At 46.5% G+C, this 18,303-nt stretch overlaps 1 protein-coding gene across 2 annotated transcripts in view; it reads left to right on the top strand.

Annotated features, from left to right (window-relative positions):
• Positions 1 to 18,303, top strand: part of WNT5B (Wnt family member 5B) — a 70,952-nt gene that overhangs the window by 35,949 nt on the left and 16,700 nt on the right. The window lies entirely within an intron of this gene.

The following is an 18,303-nucleotide window of genomic DNA, read 5'->3' as shown; positions in this document are numbered from 1 at the left end:
GGGGGCGTCCAGACGGTCCTGGAGTGTCCAAAGAGCGAGTGTGGTGCAGTGCATGGGCACCCACACGGGAAAGAAGTTGTTCCTCGTATTCAGGAGGAACTTTCTGTGCATCAGTTTCTGCCCGTTGCCTCTTGTCCTATTGCTTGGTGTCACCGAGAGGAGTCTGGCTCCATCCTCTTGACACTCATCCTTCAGATACTTAGGGACGCTGATGAGGTCCCTTCTCAGTCATCTCTTCTTGAGGCTGAACAGGCCCAATTCTCTCAGTTTTTTGTCACGAGAGAGATGCTCCAGTCCCCTCATCATCTTTGTCACTCTTCACTGGACCCTGTCCAGGAGCTCCATGTCTCTCTTGTCCTGGGGAGCCCAAAACTGAATGCAGTACACCAGGGCTGAGTAGAGGGGCAGGATCACCTCCCTCGACCTGCTGGCAGTACTTTTCCCAATGCATTACTAATCCTAATTCTTGCCCCACTTCCTGCCCTGTCGGTGCAGAGAAGCCGTGGTGGGTGCTGTGTTGTCACCCGTGGATGACAGGTCCCCACCAGGGCAGGAGTGGCAGGGCCTCAGACAGCAGTGCTGCTTCATGGAATCACAGAGTCAGTCAGGTTGGAAAAGACTTCTGAGATCATCGAGTCCAACCTGGGCAACTCAGGGACACTGAGTGCCATGTCCAGTCTTTCCTTAAATGCCTCCACGGATCGTGACTGCAGCACCTCCCTGGGCAGTCCCTTCCAATGTCTAATCACCCATTGCTGCGAAGAAGTTCCTCCTAATGTCCAACCTGAATCTCCCCTGGCACAGCTGGACACTCCAGCTCAGCATTGTGCTGCACTCCAGCCAGCCCCCTCGCTTCATCCCGGTATCTGCCACTGGGCCACCTCTGCATCGAGGTTTGCCAGGGCTGGTAGCTCCTCGAGCTCTCTGGGAGCTCCGGGTCCCATGAGGAGGGACAGGGGTTCGTGCAGCTGCAGAAGGTGGCAAAGGGACAGCGGGTGAGTCCCTCACCTCTGCCTGCTGGAGCGCCGGCTGCTGCGGTCTGCGGCGTGGCCGTGAGGCAGCGTCGCAGCCTTGAGGACCAAAGTTTGGGAACCTTCTGTCCAGGCATGCCTGCAGCAGCGATAAGACAGGGCTGTAAACAGCTCAGAGATCTGGGCAGCTGTCAAGGTTGCCGTACATCTCTACATGGACCGTTTTAGGGCTTCTGTAATGGGAAATGGAAAATCTTCTGAAAATGGCTTTCGGCTAATGGCCTCCTTGAACTAGCTCTGAAAATTGCTGAAGTATTCTCATAAACCGAGCAATTTCCAGTGATTTCCAGCAATTTCAAGAAAGAATGTTTGAAAACCATGTTTCCTACATGTCTGTAGCCTCATGCAATAGTAACTGTGTACATCTCAACATTGTACAGTACTTCAGCAGTGTTAAAAATGGCTTAAGTTCTACCGGAGATCAGGTAAGGCTTTTCAAAACAGTTTCAGAAGAGCAGGACTACCCTTTCCTTGTAAAGAAAAAAAATAAAGTTTGCATTTGTTCAGCATGACAAGGTGTGTTTTTAATACTGTCTGGATTGCTAAAATACTGCACAAATCAGCCTAGTTCTGATGTGTTTGCTGTACTGATGCCTCCACTAACCTGAAGGAATAGGCTCTACTTCAATCATCATTTAAATTTATCTGCTGCAGAAGCAGTCATGGCTCTGCCTTCACCTACAGATTCCATATGAGTAGATTCTGTTGACTACTTAGAGGTTAAACGTTCAGATTTCACTCTGCTTTTTTCTTTCCTTTTTGCTTTAAGTTGGAGGCAAGGCGAGTTGAAGGACTCTGAGGCCCTGATCCTGCAATGAGTTCCCCATGCATATAAACATCACTATCGACATTAGGCTGTGGTTTGGCAGTGCACAAAAGCCAGCAGTACAGCTCCTATTATTGGCTCCAAAATGGGGTGGCCACATGATGTGAAGCGCTGACCTGCTATTCATTCACCCTGCCTGCTCAAGTTAATTCAAGAAGTTTTTGACAGGTTAACTTTTTACTAGCAGACTTTATGCCGGCTCAGGTGTCACTGTACTCAGCTCCAGCCAGATCAGGTATCGTCTGCACCCCTGTGCCTGGCACGTGGCCAGAGCAGGACTGGCGTTGGCCCCGCATCCTGCACTCTGCCTCATTCAGCAGCAGCCTGATCACATGCCTTGGCCTGATCCTGATGAAATTTGTACTCCTGGGTGATCCAGCAACGCGTAGACCTGATTGTAGTGATTGCGGAGCTGCAGTCACACACAGGAACTGTACTGGGGTGTCACACAGTGTGAATTACCTTTGCAGCATTATTTGTGCAGTTTGTGCTGCCGGGAGGTTGGTTAACCATCAGGTTAATAAGCAAAAGAACGGGGGCAATAGATTTTTTCTGTGCAGATTGGCTGTGCTCAGATCAGTTGTAGAGCATCGCAGCTGAAGTGGAGAATTTGTGTGGAGTGAGGAGCAGGTGAAAGGTGTGGCTTCTCATGGGCCTGTCGTGGCAGGGATTCCATGTCTGGAGGCAATGGGCTTGCTCACAAGAAGGGAGTCCAGGAGACATCAGGCAGCGTGTGAAGGAAACGTGGTACAGAAGTGCTGGTGTATCTCAGCCATTGTGGCACTACTCGTAACTGGCAAAGCTACAAGCAAGTTATACAAGTCACTCTGAAAGAGTGCTGATGAAGGCTCTCACCGTATTATCCCAAGCTCAGCTGTGGAATCTTACCATGGAAATAATGTGGTATTTCCTTTCTCTAAGCCTTTCAAACCACATTTGAAGGGGAGTAGGAAAAGGTGTGCTCTTCAGGGCAGAAAAGCTTACCTGAAATACTTTTTTCTTTATGTGTTGGCACATTGTGTCTGTAGTGCCTCATGTGTGTAGCCAGCAGAAGTTAAATGATGCGTTTTCTGGAGACTCTGAAGTTCTCTTTCTCACATGCTATATACTTAGAGCATCTGTCCTTCCTTGTGGACAATTAAGGTTTACATGTTGAGTGGAACAGCCCAGAACTTGGATTTATAATCCTAATCTACTGTAGCATTGATTTGGGGGAGAGGAGGGCACAGAAATTACTATTCTAGCAGATTTTTATTTCTCAGTCTAAGTGACATGTTTGGAAATAGAGGTTTACAAAGACAAAGTGCATGAAAAGGGCCAATTTGTCACATGGTTGTTCAGTTGACTTTGTGTTTCCAGGAGTAAAGGAGTATGTGCCATGGTTTTCGTGATCTCATGTGGTATAAATAGGAGGTGGTAATCACTGCTTTTTATTAAAAATCCCTGCCTGCCTCTCATGCACTCTGATGGCTGATCCATCCCCTTGGAACCATCTCTAGCATTCCAGCCCCTCGAGTGGCTCCAGGCAGCCATGCTCCCTTTTAGAAAGCACTTGCTAGATAAATGCTTCATTTTTTTTTCCTCCAGTTACCCCAGTGCTCAGCGGAGGCCGTACAGTTTTGCTTGGCAGGGGTTCAGGAGGATCCACATAACTCACTCGTGGCTTCTATGGTTGGAAGCAGCTCATGCTGATAAAGCTGCACTGTTGTCTGTCCTGCATCTTTTATTGCATGGTTGGGCATAACATCCACCAGGTCTCTCTGCGGCTCCCACCCCAGCCTGGCCTTGTTTGTTACTTTTGCCTGTCAGTTTGCAGGGTATCTTTTGGCTCAGATTAGTCATTTAGGAGATAACAGAGTCCTTCCCTATCCTTCCTTTTCTTCTGCCACCCTACTCCATGTGCTTTCTGCATTTTCATAGCTTCACCTGCAGAATGAAAAACTCATGAATTTACCCACAGGAATCTTTTGAGCCTTTGGCTTTTTTTGCCTGTGGGCAGTGGCCATTGGGACTGTGGGACAGAAGCGATGCAAAAACTCTTGTACAAAAAAGCCCGTGCCCAGCTAACCCTTCTCTTTCTTTTGATCCATTTAAACTTAGATGCAGCCACACTCCGGGGGTACAGTTTTCCTTCACAAGTTGGCTTCCAGACCTTCTTCATCAGATTTGAAGCGTGACCACAAAAATCAACTGAGTCTGATACAGCCCATGGTCTTAAACTGTGTTTAAAGTTGGTTGAGTGGAGCTTCTTCAAATTCAGTTTGGGGAATGTTTTTTTGTGTATAAATGAGACCAAAAGGGTCCTTTTGGGACTGTTTCAATAGGACAATAGTTAATGGTTTTAAACTAAAGGAGAGTCAGTTGAGATTGGATATAAAGTTTTTACACTGTGGATGATGAAACACTGGAACAGGTTGCCTGGAGAGGTGGTGGGTGCTGCATTCCTGGAAACATTAAAGGTCAGGTTGGACAGGACTTTGAGCAACCTGGTCTAGTTGAAGATGTCCCTGCTCATTGCAGGGGGTTTCAAGGTCCCTTCCAAACCAAACTCTTCAAAGATTTTGTGATTCTGTGTTGCTGACAGCCAAGCCAGTGTCTTCTGACACGGCTCAGCAAAATGAGGGTGCCAGCTTGTGGAGGGAACATGTTGCTCATCACTGGTTCATGCTGACTGGACTCCTGACGAGTGCTGAAGAGCTTTTCTGCACTTGGCAAGGTGTCAGGGAAGTTGGGCTGCAGTGTTTTAGAGCTTCCTTTTCTTCGTGAACGTAAAGCAAAGATGATCCTTGTGAACTCTTCTGTGAATGGAACGAGTAATTACATGGCAAAGATCTCTACTAAGAGTTACACATGTGAGTGTAGGCAGAACGGATGGGTAATGTGCATAATTTAGACACATAAGCATGTGTGTGCATATCTGTGTGCATGCATACACACATACATAAATCAGCATAGGGTGTTAAGTGAGTGGATTCCCTTGGGAGTTCATGCTGGTTGTGATCTTTCATTTTTCAGTCAGAGATTATAAATAAAATTTAACTGGTCAGAGGGTTATTTGGAAATTTTAATATTGGGATCCTTTTGCCTATTGAGCTTTGTCGTGAAGACTAGGTCACTGTGAAGCTTTCCTTTAAAATAAAGTGAGTTTTTGTACTTTGCAGGCTTCAAGTCTCTAACAGGTGCTACATGAGGCTGTATTTTAGGATTATGTGCTTTGTCCTGCACAAAGTAATTCTGATCTGCCATGTATTTCCCAACGTTGGGTGGTTTATTCAAAATGCAATGTACTGTGGATATGTGGTTAGATGCTGGGGCATAATGCAGAGCTGATGTCTCAGTGCAGACTCCAGCTCTAGATTTGAGCCTTTGGGATGTGGGTATTCTCTTCAGGTCTTCCTTTTACCTGTCAGTCAATATCTGACAAGAACATAACTCTGCTGATATGAGGAGGAATGGTCAGAGGGTGTGAAGTGTGGGATGTCTGGATTCTACTGCCAGCTTTGCTGTTAAATTGGCCAACAATTGTTGCTGCTGTAACAGAATGAAGCAAACATAAATGAAAGGATTTCTTGAAGAATCAATCCAATTTGTTATTGTCCAGACAACTCCCTCGAATGCCATGTGCCTCTCATGTCTGGCTGTCTGTCTGCTCCCGTGGGACAGGACTGTCTGGTGTTAGAGCAAGGGACCTGGGCCCCTGCCCGCAGGTGATTCCCTGGCTTGGCCATGCATGTCACACCCTTCAGGGCTTATGTGGAGCTTGGTACTCAATGGTTAAAATCATCAAAGGGAAAGAGCTTTGGGAGGGCAGATGTAAAACCTCAAACCTGAGTGCTTGCAGTTCATTGCATTGGGTGCTATTCTAAGTGTTGGGCTTTGTCATTTCTTCATTAGCAGTACCAAAGAAGATTGAGATGGCAGAAAATATCTGATGCAGTCGTTATTATTAAAAGCAGTGGCACAAAAACAAAGAGACCTTTCAGGTGGTAATTGCTTTCATAAGCCATTCCTGGGGACTGAACTCTGAGACCTCTACAACTTGATCTAAAAGGGGCAGCCCCTGCAGTCACAGCAGAAACATGTGTGTCTGACATGCTGTGTGGTACCTGTTACAGCAGCAGGTCTGTGAAATCTCCCTTTGTAACAGCTGTTTAGTCCAAAACCCAGCAGAGGTGGATGGATACTCTGTGTGTGTAGCTCCACTGACAGCCAACACATTCAGCCTGGGATGGGGGAGATGTTCTGGCCTTTGGCTGGGGCTGGAGCAGAGTGGGTGCAGCCTCCTCCTTGCCAAAGGCTTCCATGCAGTCAGGGCAGATTGCTGGCCAGCTTGTGAGTAAGGGTTATTTGGCTGTCAGAGAAGCTTCTCCCTGTGCTCTCTGTCAGAAGCTGCAAGGAAGAAAAGACATCAGTCCCTGGGCTTTCCAGTCAAGATTTGCATGGGGCCCCTGGAGTGAGGTCCAGGGACAGGTAATTCTTATATTCTTGCTACAGTGAGAGTGAAGGGCAACCTCACAAGAGGATAAGCTCAGCTTGGGGAGGGTACTGATGTAGCTGTGTGATTCTTAAAACGCAAGATTTTTGTGCCCATGGATTACTGCAGCATTACTTTTGTCTCCTCCCTCTCTGGACTGTGGCCACCAGCACATTTTCAGGTAGTAAATGACATTCTAAAATTGGCAATTCACTTGAATTGGACCAAGTTATGTCACCTGCCTTATGAGCACCGGCTCTGAAGTAAGTTCTTGGAGGAAAACTGAAAAATAGGGCAATACTGTTTTGGAAACATACTGTGAAAATGAGATTCACCATTAGAGCTTGGCACAGAGGTGAGAGTTTAAAAATACAGTTTTATAAGGAAGGCAGGCAAAAGACACAAAATACAGTGTTATAGTCAATGGAGGATTTGGGCTGCTTCTGGCCAGAGGAAGGTTACTGTAACATTTTATTGCTAGAAGTAACAGCCCAGAAACTGTTTGTGCTAAATTCCCTTGATTTTCTGAAAGTTCTGGTGCAACTCTAATGGATGCACAGAAAAATGGTCGCAAAGGGAGGTGCCTTTCAGAAACTTCTTTTGTTCTTGCTTCTCTTCTTGGGTTCATGTGGAAACTCTAAAACCCCATTAAGGCAGCTGAATTCACCAACACATGTTATCTATCTGTGCACAACAAAAATTTTGGAAATCCTCTCTGGAAATGCGGGGGTAAAATTAAGGGCAGACACAAACAGGGCAGGGAGAAAGTACAGAGTTCACCGTGCTGGAGGTGGAAATACAAACGGGTAGAACAAGATCTGTGTTTTACACTCATTCTTTCAGCTTGTGTCTACACTGTTCATAAAAAAACCCCCCATAATAAACCTTTGCCTACAGTATAATGTAAATTAATCTATGTGACCAGACCCTGTCATATACAGTGAGAATACAACTTTCTCTAATTCTCATGGTTCCAAATTGTTTTTAAAGTGTATGCACACAGAAAAGTACAAGCTAGAAATACGGCTTTTACTTCTGGGGTTTTTTTCCCCAGCATACATGCTGACTAAATTATGTGGAAAAGCCTCTTTCTTTCCACTATTTCACCCTTGAGATCTAGTATTTTCCTAGTCTTGTCAGTGTTGTTGTTCCACACTTTTTGCCAGCAATCCTGATCTGTATTCTTTAGGTTCCTTTTGGAACAGTGAATCCTTTTGTGAGAAGATTGTTCCTTGATGCCCTGAAGCAGGAAACATAAACAAAAGTCTTCAGATGTATTGCAATCTGTGAAAATATTTATAGAATGGCAATGGTTGCCACAGGACATGGGAAGCAACAGGTAACTCAATAATAATAGTTTGCATATCCATAGCACTTCTTCTGTGGCAAAAGATGTCTATGTAATCATGTAATACCTGGAGCTTTGCAGCATTTCAGGTTCCTTTGCAGGTTTTAGCCCTGTTTCATCTGTGATGAAACTAAGTCCCAGCACGTATGTTCTTCATGGATGGGAGGTGAGTACCTGCAGCTTAACTTTGTTTGAAATCCGGGACATTTGGGCTCACGCTGCCTCACGCTGGGTGCCCAGAAGTATAGGCATGAAATCAGGTTTTGGAAACTGAGAGCTGAATGACTTCCCAGTGTCACATGCTGGGTTTGTTGCAGGGCCAGGAATACAGCCCAGATCTCCTGGCTCCCTACCCACTCCCTGAGCAGCAAGGCCAGTCCTCAGCTCTGTTTCAAGGGATCCTAGAGAGCACTGGCATTTTAGCAAGTCAGCTGGCAACTTCACTGTGTTTTGTTTAGAATGGTTCACATTCTTCCATCTAATTCCCACACTGAAAATTTCCAGCTTCCTATTTTCCCCAAGCTGTCCCAGCAAGACATATTGAATATGCAGATGTGGTGGCACACACTCACACACGTGCTTTTCCTGAAGCAACCCCTCAAAGTTTCTTCTGGATGTTTGTTTTACTCCAGTTCCTGTAATCCCCACAGTGACATTAAACAGATTCTTTTGTTTAACCTTTGTATGAAACTCTCTGTCTCTCTCTCTGTCGCTTTATTTTAAGGATATGTGGTTTTAGTTGTGTTTTGTTACATTCCCTTGTGCGTGGAGGAGACACTGTAAATGAAAACATATTATAATTACTACACACCACGCACAAATGTCTTCTCAGACATCTCCCATACATGCCTTCTCTGGAGCGTGGTTTTGAATGTGCACATCACTGTATTTTCAAACCCATTCATGTAGTAAGTAATTTCTTTCTCTCTACAAGTGTTCAGAAACAGGAGGGCTGTTCACTCAAAGTCTTGGAAGTGCATCTCAGAGGCAAATGAAATTGTCACTGAGAGCAGGAGTAGGAGCCTTGCTAGCCCATTTCCTGATGCTGAATCTCTCAGTACAAAGCTGGCACTGGGCTTGACCGAAGAACTGCACGCTGTCAGCACGAGTGGTCAAGACAGTGAAAAAGCTGGCTTTGCTTCAAGTGAGGAAGTTATTTTGCTGCAACAGCATAAATCCTTAATAGGATTTCTTGCTTTCCCTGCAGTGTAGAGACTCAGGCAATTCCCTCTTTCCTGCTACACCTTGCCTGCTGTAAGGATGGTGCACATATCCTCATACAGCAGCTTTCTGAGGTCCACACCTGCAAGCACACCTGTAACCCCTCTATGCAGTGCAGCATGCTTCCCTCTCCTGCAGGACGAGCAATTCCTATCTTTGAAGATACACTGGGGTTTTTTTTACAGGACAAACACATTTTTCTTTGCAAGAACTTTGTAGTTGTCCAAAAAAGTGAAGGTTGCATTCCAGATGTACAGCTGTTCCAACTACGGAAATTCTCTAGTCCTGTCAACTTACTAGAAATTCTCTAGTCAACTTACTCAATAGCATATTGCCAGAGAGAATAAATATGTTCAAGAGATTGGGGAATGAATCTCCAGGACTGTAAATATCCTTTGGGATTGTAGTGTAAGACAGATCAGTTTAATTTTCTCTATTTGAGTGGCAGTTGGAAGAACTTAACCCTCTGGATTTCTCCCATTGAGTATGTGTTTTCTCTTTAGTTTCAAGGGAAGAATAAACACGTTTCTTTCTTTTTAAAAAAGCTTTCTCCTCTAGACTGTTCTCTTGTGTGTGGTAAGTTCTGCACGAGGTTTAGTGTGAAGGTGGACTAAATAATGACAATATTTACATCTTTTCACTGGAGGATATTTAAATGCATTCGATCCTGTAACACACAGCATCCACAGACAAAATCACAATGCTGGCCCTGAATTAAATTCAGCTCCCCAGCAGATGAAAGAACTGAATTTCAGTCTCAGTCAGCTGGAACCAAAACAAGAAGCTAAGCAGATCAGCAGCAGTGCTGGGAAGACGATGTCTGAGCTGAGCCCGTGGTGCAATCACCAGCCCGAGGGTCAGATGCCCGCCCTGCCCGAGGGTCAGATGCCCACCTGTCTGAGGGTCAGATGCCCACCTTTCCCGAGGGTCAGATGCCCACCTGTCTGAGGGTCAGATGCCCACCTTTCCCGAGGGTCAGATGCCTGCCTGCCCAAGGGTCAGATGCCCACCTTTCCCGAGGGTCAGATGCCCACCTTTCCCGAGGGTCAGATGCCCGCCTGCCCGAGGGTCAGATGCCCGCCTGCCCGAGGATCAGATGCCCGCCTGCCCAAGGGTCAGATGCCCACCCTGCCCGAGGGTCAGATGCCTGCCTGCCCAAGGGTCAGATGCCCACCTGTCTGAGGATCAGATGCCCGCCTGCCCAAGGGTCAGATGCCCACCCTGCCCGAGGATCAGATGCCCGCCTGCCCAAGGGTCAGATGCCCACCCTGCCCGAGGATCAGATGCCCGCCTGCCCGAGGGTCAGATGCCCACCTGTCTGAGGGTCAGATGCCCACCCTGCCCAAGGGTCAGATGCCCACCTTTCCCGAGGGTCAGATGCCCACCCTGCCCAAGGGTCAGATGCCCACCCTGCCCAAGGGTCAGATGCCCGCCTGCCCGGCTCGGCAGCGCTGCACACGCAGGCCCTGCGGGGAGGCTCCGGTGCCAAGCGCCGGCTCCGTGCGTGCTCCCCTCTGCAAATGCCAGCGCCGCGTGTTCTGTGGCCAGAGAGTGCCATTGGCATAAAGGTGTGATGGTGAGAGGGGACGGGAGGCAGCTCTGTCCCTGCAGGGCACCTGGCCTGATGTCCACCCTGTGCCCAGGGTACAGTTTGGCCACAGGAGAGGCCAAAGCCTCAGGCTTCCAAGCGCTGCTTGCTCCTGAGGAAAACGCCCTTCCCTCTGATAAACTGGCACATTGTCATATTATGTACCTGAATTTTCCCCAGGAATTGCTTCCTCCTTCCAGTGAGGTTCTGAGACCTGGTGCCAATCTCACGCCATCTGACGCTGCAGGTGTCTGATCATTCAGAGATGACATCAACCCACACTGGGGCAAAAGAGCAGTCCTGCCCTCCCTGAGCTCTCGATAGCAAACTGGGTTGAAAACTGGTTGGCATTAGAAGTCAAAACACCCAGGTGCCTTTCTGAAGTTTGCAGGATCACAGTGACCTGGATGGGGTAGCCTCATCCGGCCCAGCTGCACCTGCTGTGGGAACTTTTAAATCCGTATTGCAAGGGCTGCAAAATGTGGGTGTTACCATCTGGGCTCTCAGAACAACTCAGGGCCAAATTCTCTGGTGCCAGTCATTCATGGGCTTGTACATTGCTTTCTGAGTAGGTGAGGTGTTAGGTAAGCACCTACATTTTCCAGATAATTTAACCCCTTGGAGTTATGTTTCTGGTGGCTACAACATTTTTCATGTCCAAAGCAGGAAAGGAAAAACAGAGTTTTCCACAGGCACCTCTGAAATCTGATTCCTTGTTTTGAAGCTGAGGTGTGGGCTGAGCTCTTTGGAGGATGAAATTGCCACTGGTGGAGTGCAGGATGTGCTCAGAAAGCCTCACCATGGGTGGAAAGTCAGGCTGGTGACAACTTGCACTGGCTGTGTTGATGTAAAGCAGGTTTTGATTTGCGGTAGCCCTGATGGGCAGGCAGAGCTGTGGGAGGAGGAGATGGATGCTATTCTAGTGTCTGTACCACCAGCAAAATGTCACATTAGAGTTCGTGTTGAGGAGAGAAGCAGGAAGAAAGCACAGCTTTTTTTGGAAAGCTTTTGGATAGCTTTGGCAGTTGAAATACCTATATAATATGCTTTGAAAACTGAGGCAAAGTCAGTGAAAATGAACAAATTTGAGTAAAGTGCACTAGCAGCTTCAGTTACTTTTCCAGTTGTTTGATTTTTTTTTCTTTTTGGGAAGGATTTACAAAGCAGCAGATGCTGGCACAAATACTGGGAACCTCATCTGTTACAAATCAGGTAATTTTACACAGAGCCATCTTTCAAACTAATGCTTTGTTATCAATTTTTTTAACACAGAGATTTTTTTTTTCCCCTTTTTTTTTGCTATCGTGTTCTTGCACTTCAGGCCTTGCTCTGATAACACAGGGGCTTTGGCAGCATTATAGCTTTGTGTATTTCCTGTCCAGGAGGCTGATGTTCACTCTCTGTGCAGTTGTGCCCTCAGCCTGTGGCAGTGAACTTACAAATAAAATCTGTAATAGGATACTTTTATTTTCTGCAGTTCAAATTGCACTTAAGTGATTGGTGCTAGAATGAAGTTGAGATATAAAATTACCTCCTTTTTGGTACAAATGTATATGCAGTCTATTCCCCAGACAGTGTGAATAGGTTTAGCTTAAATCTGTTGCACCCAGAATTAAGAGGAAATTCCTTCACTGAAGTGTGACGGTGCAGAAGATAAGTTCTGAAATTGGTTGAATTGGTGTAATCTCCTGATACAGACAGGGCTTTATTTATAGTGCTTCAACCTTTACTATAGTTGGGTTTTTTTAATATAAAACACAGTAAGCATGCTTGAAAAAAAAAGGGGTTTTCTTTGGTTTGGAAACTGTGAAAACTATGAAGATGATAGAATTATACACTTGGGCATTATTCCCAAAATGTTCTGTATTTGAATCCACTGTATTTGAGCAGAAACAACATTTAATTGATGGCAGAAGTATGTGATGGTTGAAAGAATGGAAAAAGCAAGCAGATTTTAATTTTGATCCCAATTCAGCAAAAATGAGGAGGGATATACGTACTTTCAGGCACCTGGTTTAATGCTTTACTGAAAGGAGGTAAATCTGCACCACAGATTTACTGTTTTCATCCTGTCACTCAGCCCCTCCTGCACCTCTCTTTCCCTTTCTGTAAGGTAAGGGAAAAACAGTGGCTGTCAGGGTTGTGGGGTCTAAGGGATAGGTGTATGTGCTTGCTTTGCAAGTCTAGAGTGGAGGAAAATTATTTTTATTAGACTAGACTTTATAAGAACCTCTTTGAAGAGTCTATTAGGAAGGAGAAAAATTATAATGAATTTGGATTTATTCCAATGGTTTACTGTTTCTTTCGGAAATGTACACCCCAAGCTTTGCTGGCAATGATTTAACTGACAGGAGAGTCTTGATCTGACCCAGTCTGATGCCGGTCCCTGTGACCTGCACTGAGGTGCTCAGTGCCAAGACACAGCAGTGAACAGTCCATCTCCATTTCCCCTGGTCATTCACTCCTGGAGAATTAAGAACCACTGCAGCAGCAGTTTAACTGTACTTTGAATATTTGATTTCCTTTGGCAGTTGATGTAATTATTGCAGAGTATGGAACAAACTAAAAGGAATATATATATCCAGAGCAAAAATGAGGTCCAGGCCTGTGAGATGCAGAGACATAAATCTTCTTGGTTTGGTATGGGTCCACTGGGACTGGGGCAGCTGGACACCCCTTTAGGGAGGATGAAGGTGCTCTGTGCTTTCCAAGATCAGAGTGAGGAAGAGAACACTTGAAGTCATCCAACTGTTTCCATCCCCTGGCCTGTTCTAAAATCTCTGCAGAGAAGTTGCCTTGATTGCCGTGCGCTGCCTCCTTGCTTATGTTGTCAGAGAACTTTGTGTCCTTACGCTTCCCAACCTTCAAGGAGGGCTGACATGTGTGCTCATAACCACCATAATCTGAGTGCAGAGTTCTCATACAAGCCCTGCAGCCAGCACCAGCTCCCCAGCAGGACAAGGGCTGCCCTCCTGTCACTGCTTGAGGGGTCTGTGCCATGGTCAGATACAGCAGGTAGCAAACCAGCTCCCAGGGCTGGCCTCTGGAAAACGAAGGAGGGATGGATGTTCTTCTTTTCACTTTTCTGATGTCTTATTCCCCTCGAGGATGGTTAATCCTTCGTGTAAATTTAACATTTGGGAAAGCTAGATATTAGCTAGATGGCCTTAAGGGATGGAGTCTTTCCTTCTTAGAAACCTGATGTTGGGGAGCAGCAGTGTGGGCTTACTAATCCTGCCTGGGCTTGCGTTTCAACCTGACCCACCATGGCTCCTTGGAGGGGGCCTGGGGAACGTTTTCTGAAGATGAAATTGTTAGTGCAGTTTAAGGAGATTTAAGGGGTGCTTGTCTGGCATGGAAGCTGTGACACAGTGGGCATCGTAAATAAGCTGCTGCATGGTCAGCAGAGGATAATGCTTGGCACTTTTTTCAAATATATGTATCTAGGGATTTGTTAGATTTACAACTATGCATAGTACAACTGGTCTAATTTCTTAATGGGACTTTCCCATATAACTAGAGGACGCTAAGAAGGTTTCAGTTTGTGATTATGGGTGACTGCTGCAGCCCCAGAAACCCTGGTATTATAGTAGTCGTGGGAACAAGAAGTGCAAAATTTGGGCTAGACATGTCCTGGTTCAGGACTCTGGCTGAGGCTGCCAACATGCAAATAGAGTTCTCACATAAAATGGAACCGGATGGCTTGGATCTGTCCATGGGAATATCATAAATGTGGAGAGTTTCCAGACAGCTATATACCTGCAGGGATGGGTCTATGTTGCTTCTTTCTTGATTGCAAAAATTCTAAATCAATTTTGTTTCAGCACATGCAGCTTCTGCCAAGTCTCTTGCACTTTTCTTTGGGACATCTTGTGCTGGCCTCAGTGGACCAGGTTGGCTCAACACTAGAATTTAATCTGCTGTAAGAGTGAGTACGAGTACCACTGAGTCCCCTTGAGAGGCAGGAGGATCATGTCCTGATTAATCTTTGGAGTTCGCTTCTTTTCTTGTAGCGGGTGGGATGGTCTTGCTCCAAGTGAGCTCATTGCCTGTCATGAAACACTGCGTTGAAAATGACAATGTTCATTAGGCTATACATATATTGTGTATCTTTCACTAATGAGAAGTGGTTTTATTCATAGAATCATTATCCTTTGTACGTATTCTGGTTTTAAATGGCGGAAATGTTTAGTATCTGGCCTCTTTTGTTGTCTAGTACTTCTGCTTTATTTGCAAGCCTCCTCCATTCTTGCTCTCCTTGGTGAGGCACTTCAGGGACAGCTGTCACTGAGTCTGCTGAGACTGGCAGGTATATCTTGGCATTTGCTGCACTACATGCCCTGGTGACAGTGAGGCTGGATGTCATTGGCCAGGGGAGTCATGGAAAAATGAAAGGGCAAGGTAGTGGTGAAAGGAAATCTGGATCTGTCAGCAGGGGTGACAGGTGATGAGATGCAGAAAAAGGTAGTGCATGAGCACATCAGGAGATAAAACTGAGTCTGTAAGTACCAAAAGAAACAAGCAGGATATAAGCAGGAATAATCTGCCTTTCCAGCAGAGACAGACAGTGCGTGACAATTCAGTGAGGCAAGGCAATGTCAAGACAAAAGGGCAGACATGAAGGACTGATGTGCTGGGATACTTCAAGAAGGTTTTATTACACCTTCTCTAACATCCCAGCTGTGTCTGGGCCTATGGAGGTGGCTCCAGTTGCTGGTTAAGTAATAATTGCAGTACAAATAAATAAACACATTTAGATCTGGGAAGGTTGATGCCAGTACAGCAATGTGGTGGTACAGTGCTGAGAGAGGACAGGCTGGCAGCAGGGGAGCAGCGCAGAACCAGACAAGTCAGGGAGTGGTGAGATAAAAGATGATTTAGGTTTCTGCGTGAAGACTGCAATTTAGCTTCCAGTGATTTCAGCTTTTTTTTTTTTCCTTTTTCTTCTTTTTTCATCTACACTCCCTCTAAAACTGGTTCAGCTGAATGGGCAAGTATGTGACTTTAATGAGATTCCTGAAGTCTTAGTAAGAGCTGTGGTTAAAGCCTGTCTGCCAGAAGCAGATGGATAGCAGGACGTTACGATACATCTCTTGATGCTGTCAGCAGCAGGTCCATGGCACAGAACCAGAGGGCAGGGATTCCCCTTGGAGCAGCACATGTAAAGCCTCCTTCCTGGGTGTGCTGGTTTTGGCTGGAGTAGAGCTAATTTTCGTCATAGTAGCTGGTATGGGGCTGTGTTTTGGATTTGGACTGAAAACAGTGTTGATAACTCGGGGATGTTTTGGTTATTGCTGAGCAGGGCTTGCACAGAGTCAAGGCCTCTTCTGCCTCTCACCCCACCCTGCCAGCGAGTGGGCTGGGGGTGCACAAGGATTTGGGGAAGGACACAGCTGATCCCAGCTGGCCAAAGGGATGCCCCAGACCGTATGATGTTATGCTCAGCAATACAAGCTGGGGCAGGGAGAAGGAACTGGGGTTAAACCATGACACTGGGCAGTGCATCTCTACTGGCTCCTTAAGCAGAGGAGACTGCTTCAGTGAATATCCTTCACATCTTGAGTAAGTGTCTCATGTCAGGGAGAGAAATAAGTGTTTCTGGATGCCCTGGACATTGCGAGGCATTAAAAGCAAGCACTGAACTACAGTCAGGCTGCAGGAGTAAACAGGAACTCGAAGGAAGCTCCTGATCATTACAGGAAGAATGTATGTCCAGTTCTCCCCAGACCAGAAGAAGAGATCAGACAAGTTGCAGAAATCCGGAACATTGGAGTTACGTGGAAGAGATGTTTTCTTTCAACACTCCTTATAGCACTCGATAAAGATCTGTGTCACATTTGGGGACATCCCAAATTTTTAAAAAACAATAAGGATAGGACAAGGAATTTGCATGAGTAACCCTCCCTTTCTCATTTATCAGGGCTGTCTTCCAGCAAGGGTTCAGCTCTTTTCACGGTCTGCCAAATCTTTGCAAATGATCTCATGGACATGACCTCCCTTTCTTGGAGTCTTGCAGCTTCCCTCCAGCAAACATGGCAGGGACAGTGTTGGGAAAGCAGTGATCGCTCTCCAACTGCTTTGCTGTGACTTTGGAAACTAGATGTGTAAATTCATGCTCCATGTACAGTTGTCACCTCTGAAAAGCAAACAAAGGCAAACACAGGTACAAATTTCAGGCAGCCAGCCAACACAGTAGACAGTTGCCTAGGGCAGCAGACTGTTGAATGCAGCACAATGCCAAGGCTTTACTTAGATGAGGCTTGGTGCCGCTGCTCTGCCCTCTGAGAAGCATTGGATCTTTAATCTAAGGGTTGAGATTCACATCCTGTTCTCAGGTGACAGCTCCTTACTTGGCCCAGGTGATCCTTAGCGGTCTGGGTGCAAGCATCAGACCTGCAGTGCTCCAGCAGGTTCACTTCTGCAGTTTGAGTGATCCATGCCCACTGGAAGGGGTGGGATGGGGCCTTTTTCCACAGAAGTAAGAGCAACCTGTGGTTTTGGAGTTCTTCCTCCTGCTCCTTCCTCCCCTAGTGTAGCAGGAGTGGTCTGAGTTGGTGTGAGTGGGCTGCTGCAGGGGAAGGATGGTTTGGAATGAAAGTGGGAGTCACTTGGATGGGGAAGGGTGGACAGGGATGATGGCCAGGAGGGGAGGTCTGCCTGCAGTGAGGTTGGGCCATCCTACCTAATGCTTTGCTGACTCCGTTCATCCCAGCCCACCAGCAGCCCTGCTTCACCCCACCTCTCATCCTCACAAAATTTCACTGATGTCTCCCACCCAGCCCTGCTTGGGCAAATAACCTCACAAAGCTGTTTGAACCAGCCCCACAGTTGGGCTTAAAAAATAATGCAAGCTTTTTATTTACAAAATCAAAACCTCACATGCAGGATTTTGGAGGCAAGTAGGAACAGGCACAAGAGGGGCAGACCATATTCTTCAGACCACCAGCCAAGCACTTTTCAGCTTTCGGTCTGGAAGTTGCTGGCTGAGGCTAAATCCCTGCAGCAATGCCTCACCTGCTATTATCACTTTATCTGAAGTCATAAACACAGCCGGTGAAGAAATTATTTCCAGCACCTTGAAAAAGACTCGCTGCCATAATTCACATATTGGCTCAATGGCGGTTGCTTTCACCAGCAGCAGATTTTAGGTAGAATTCAGAGTTTGAGACCTCTCCTGCTGAAGGAACTCCTTTAGTTGCCACCTTTGACAGGATATTAGGGTGATCTTATCCCATACAGCAGTACTTATGTTTCAGAGTAAGATCACTGCCTTGCTTGTGCTCGTTGGCAGTCAGGTTGCTACCGGCAGTATTCGTAACACTTTACTGTTGTTAAGCATCATCTGCCTGTGCGTATTAATACTTAAAATGAGATATTTAATTAATGCCATGTGTTTCTGGACCAAGCTTCACGTGAGCATCTCCCAGGCTTTCCCGGCTGGAAAGGTTTTTGTTTCCACCACACCACGGTGCTGTCAGTGGTGCCCGGTGGTGTGTCCTGGTTGCCCCGTGCAGTGCTGCGACTGCGCACATGTGCTCGGAGAAGCTCACACGAGCACGGACATTGACATCACCTGTATTTGTGGAACTGCCTCATCAGCTGCTGCCGTCTCACATTCCTGGCTGGGAGAGGCACCCGGGCGGCTCGCCATGGTTTACTCCTTTCTCAGAATCCGCAGGGTGAGAGCAAAGCTTGGAGATGCACTTCTCCCATCATGTCATCTATTTACATGGCACATGCCTTGTGTGTGTGTGTGTGTGTGTGAGACAGCGAGGGCTTTTATTTTTTTCCCTGGTTCTTCTTTCTGGCTGTGGC

The sequence above is a fragment of the Corvus cornix genome, chromosome 1A (assembly GCF_000738735.6).
Source record: "Corvus cornix cornix isolate S_Up_H32 chromosome 1A, ASM73873v5, whole genome shotgun sequence".
Taxonomy (NCBI): Eukaryota; Metazoa; Chordata; class Aves; order Passeriformes; family Corvidae; genus Corvus; species Corvus cornix.
This window is presented reverse-complemented; position numbering and strand designations above follow the sequence as displayed.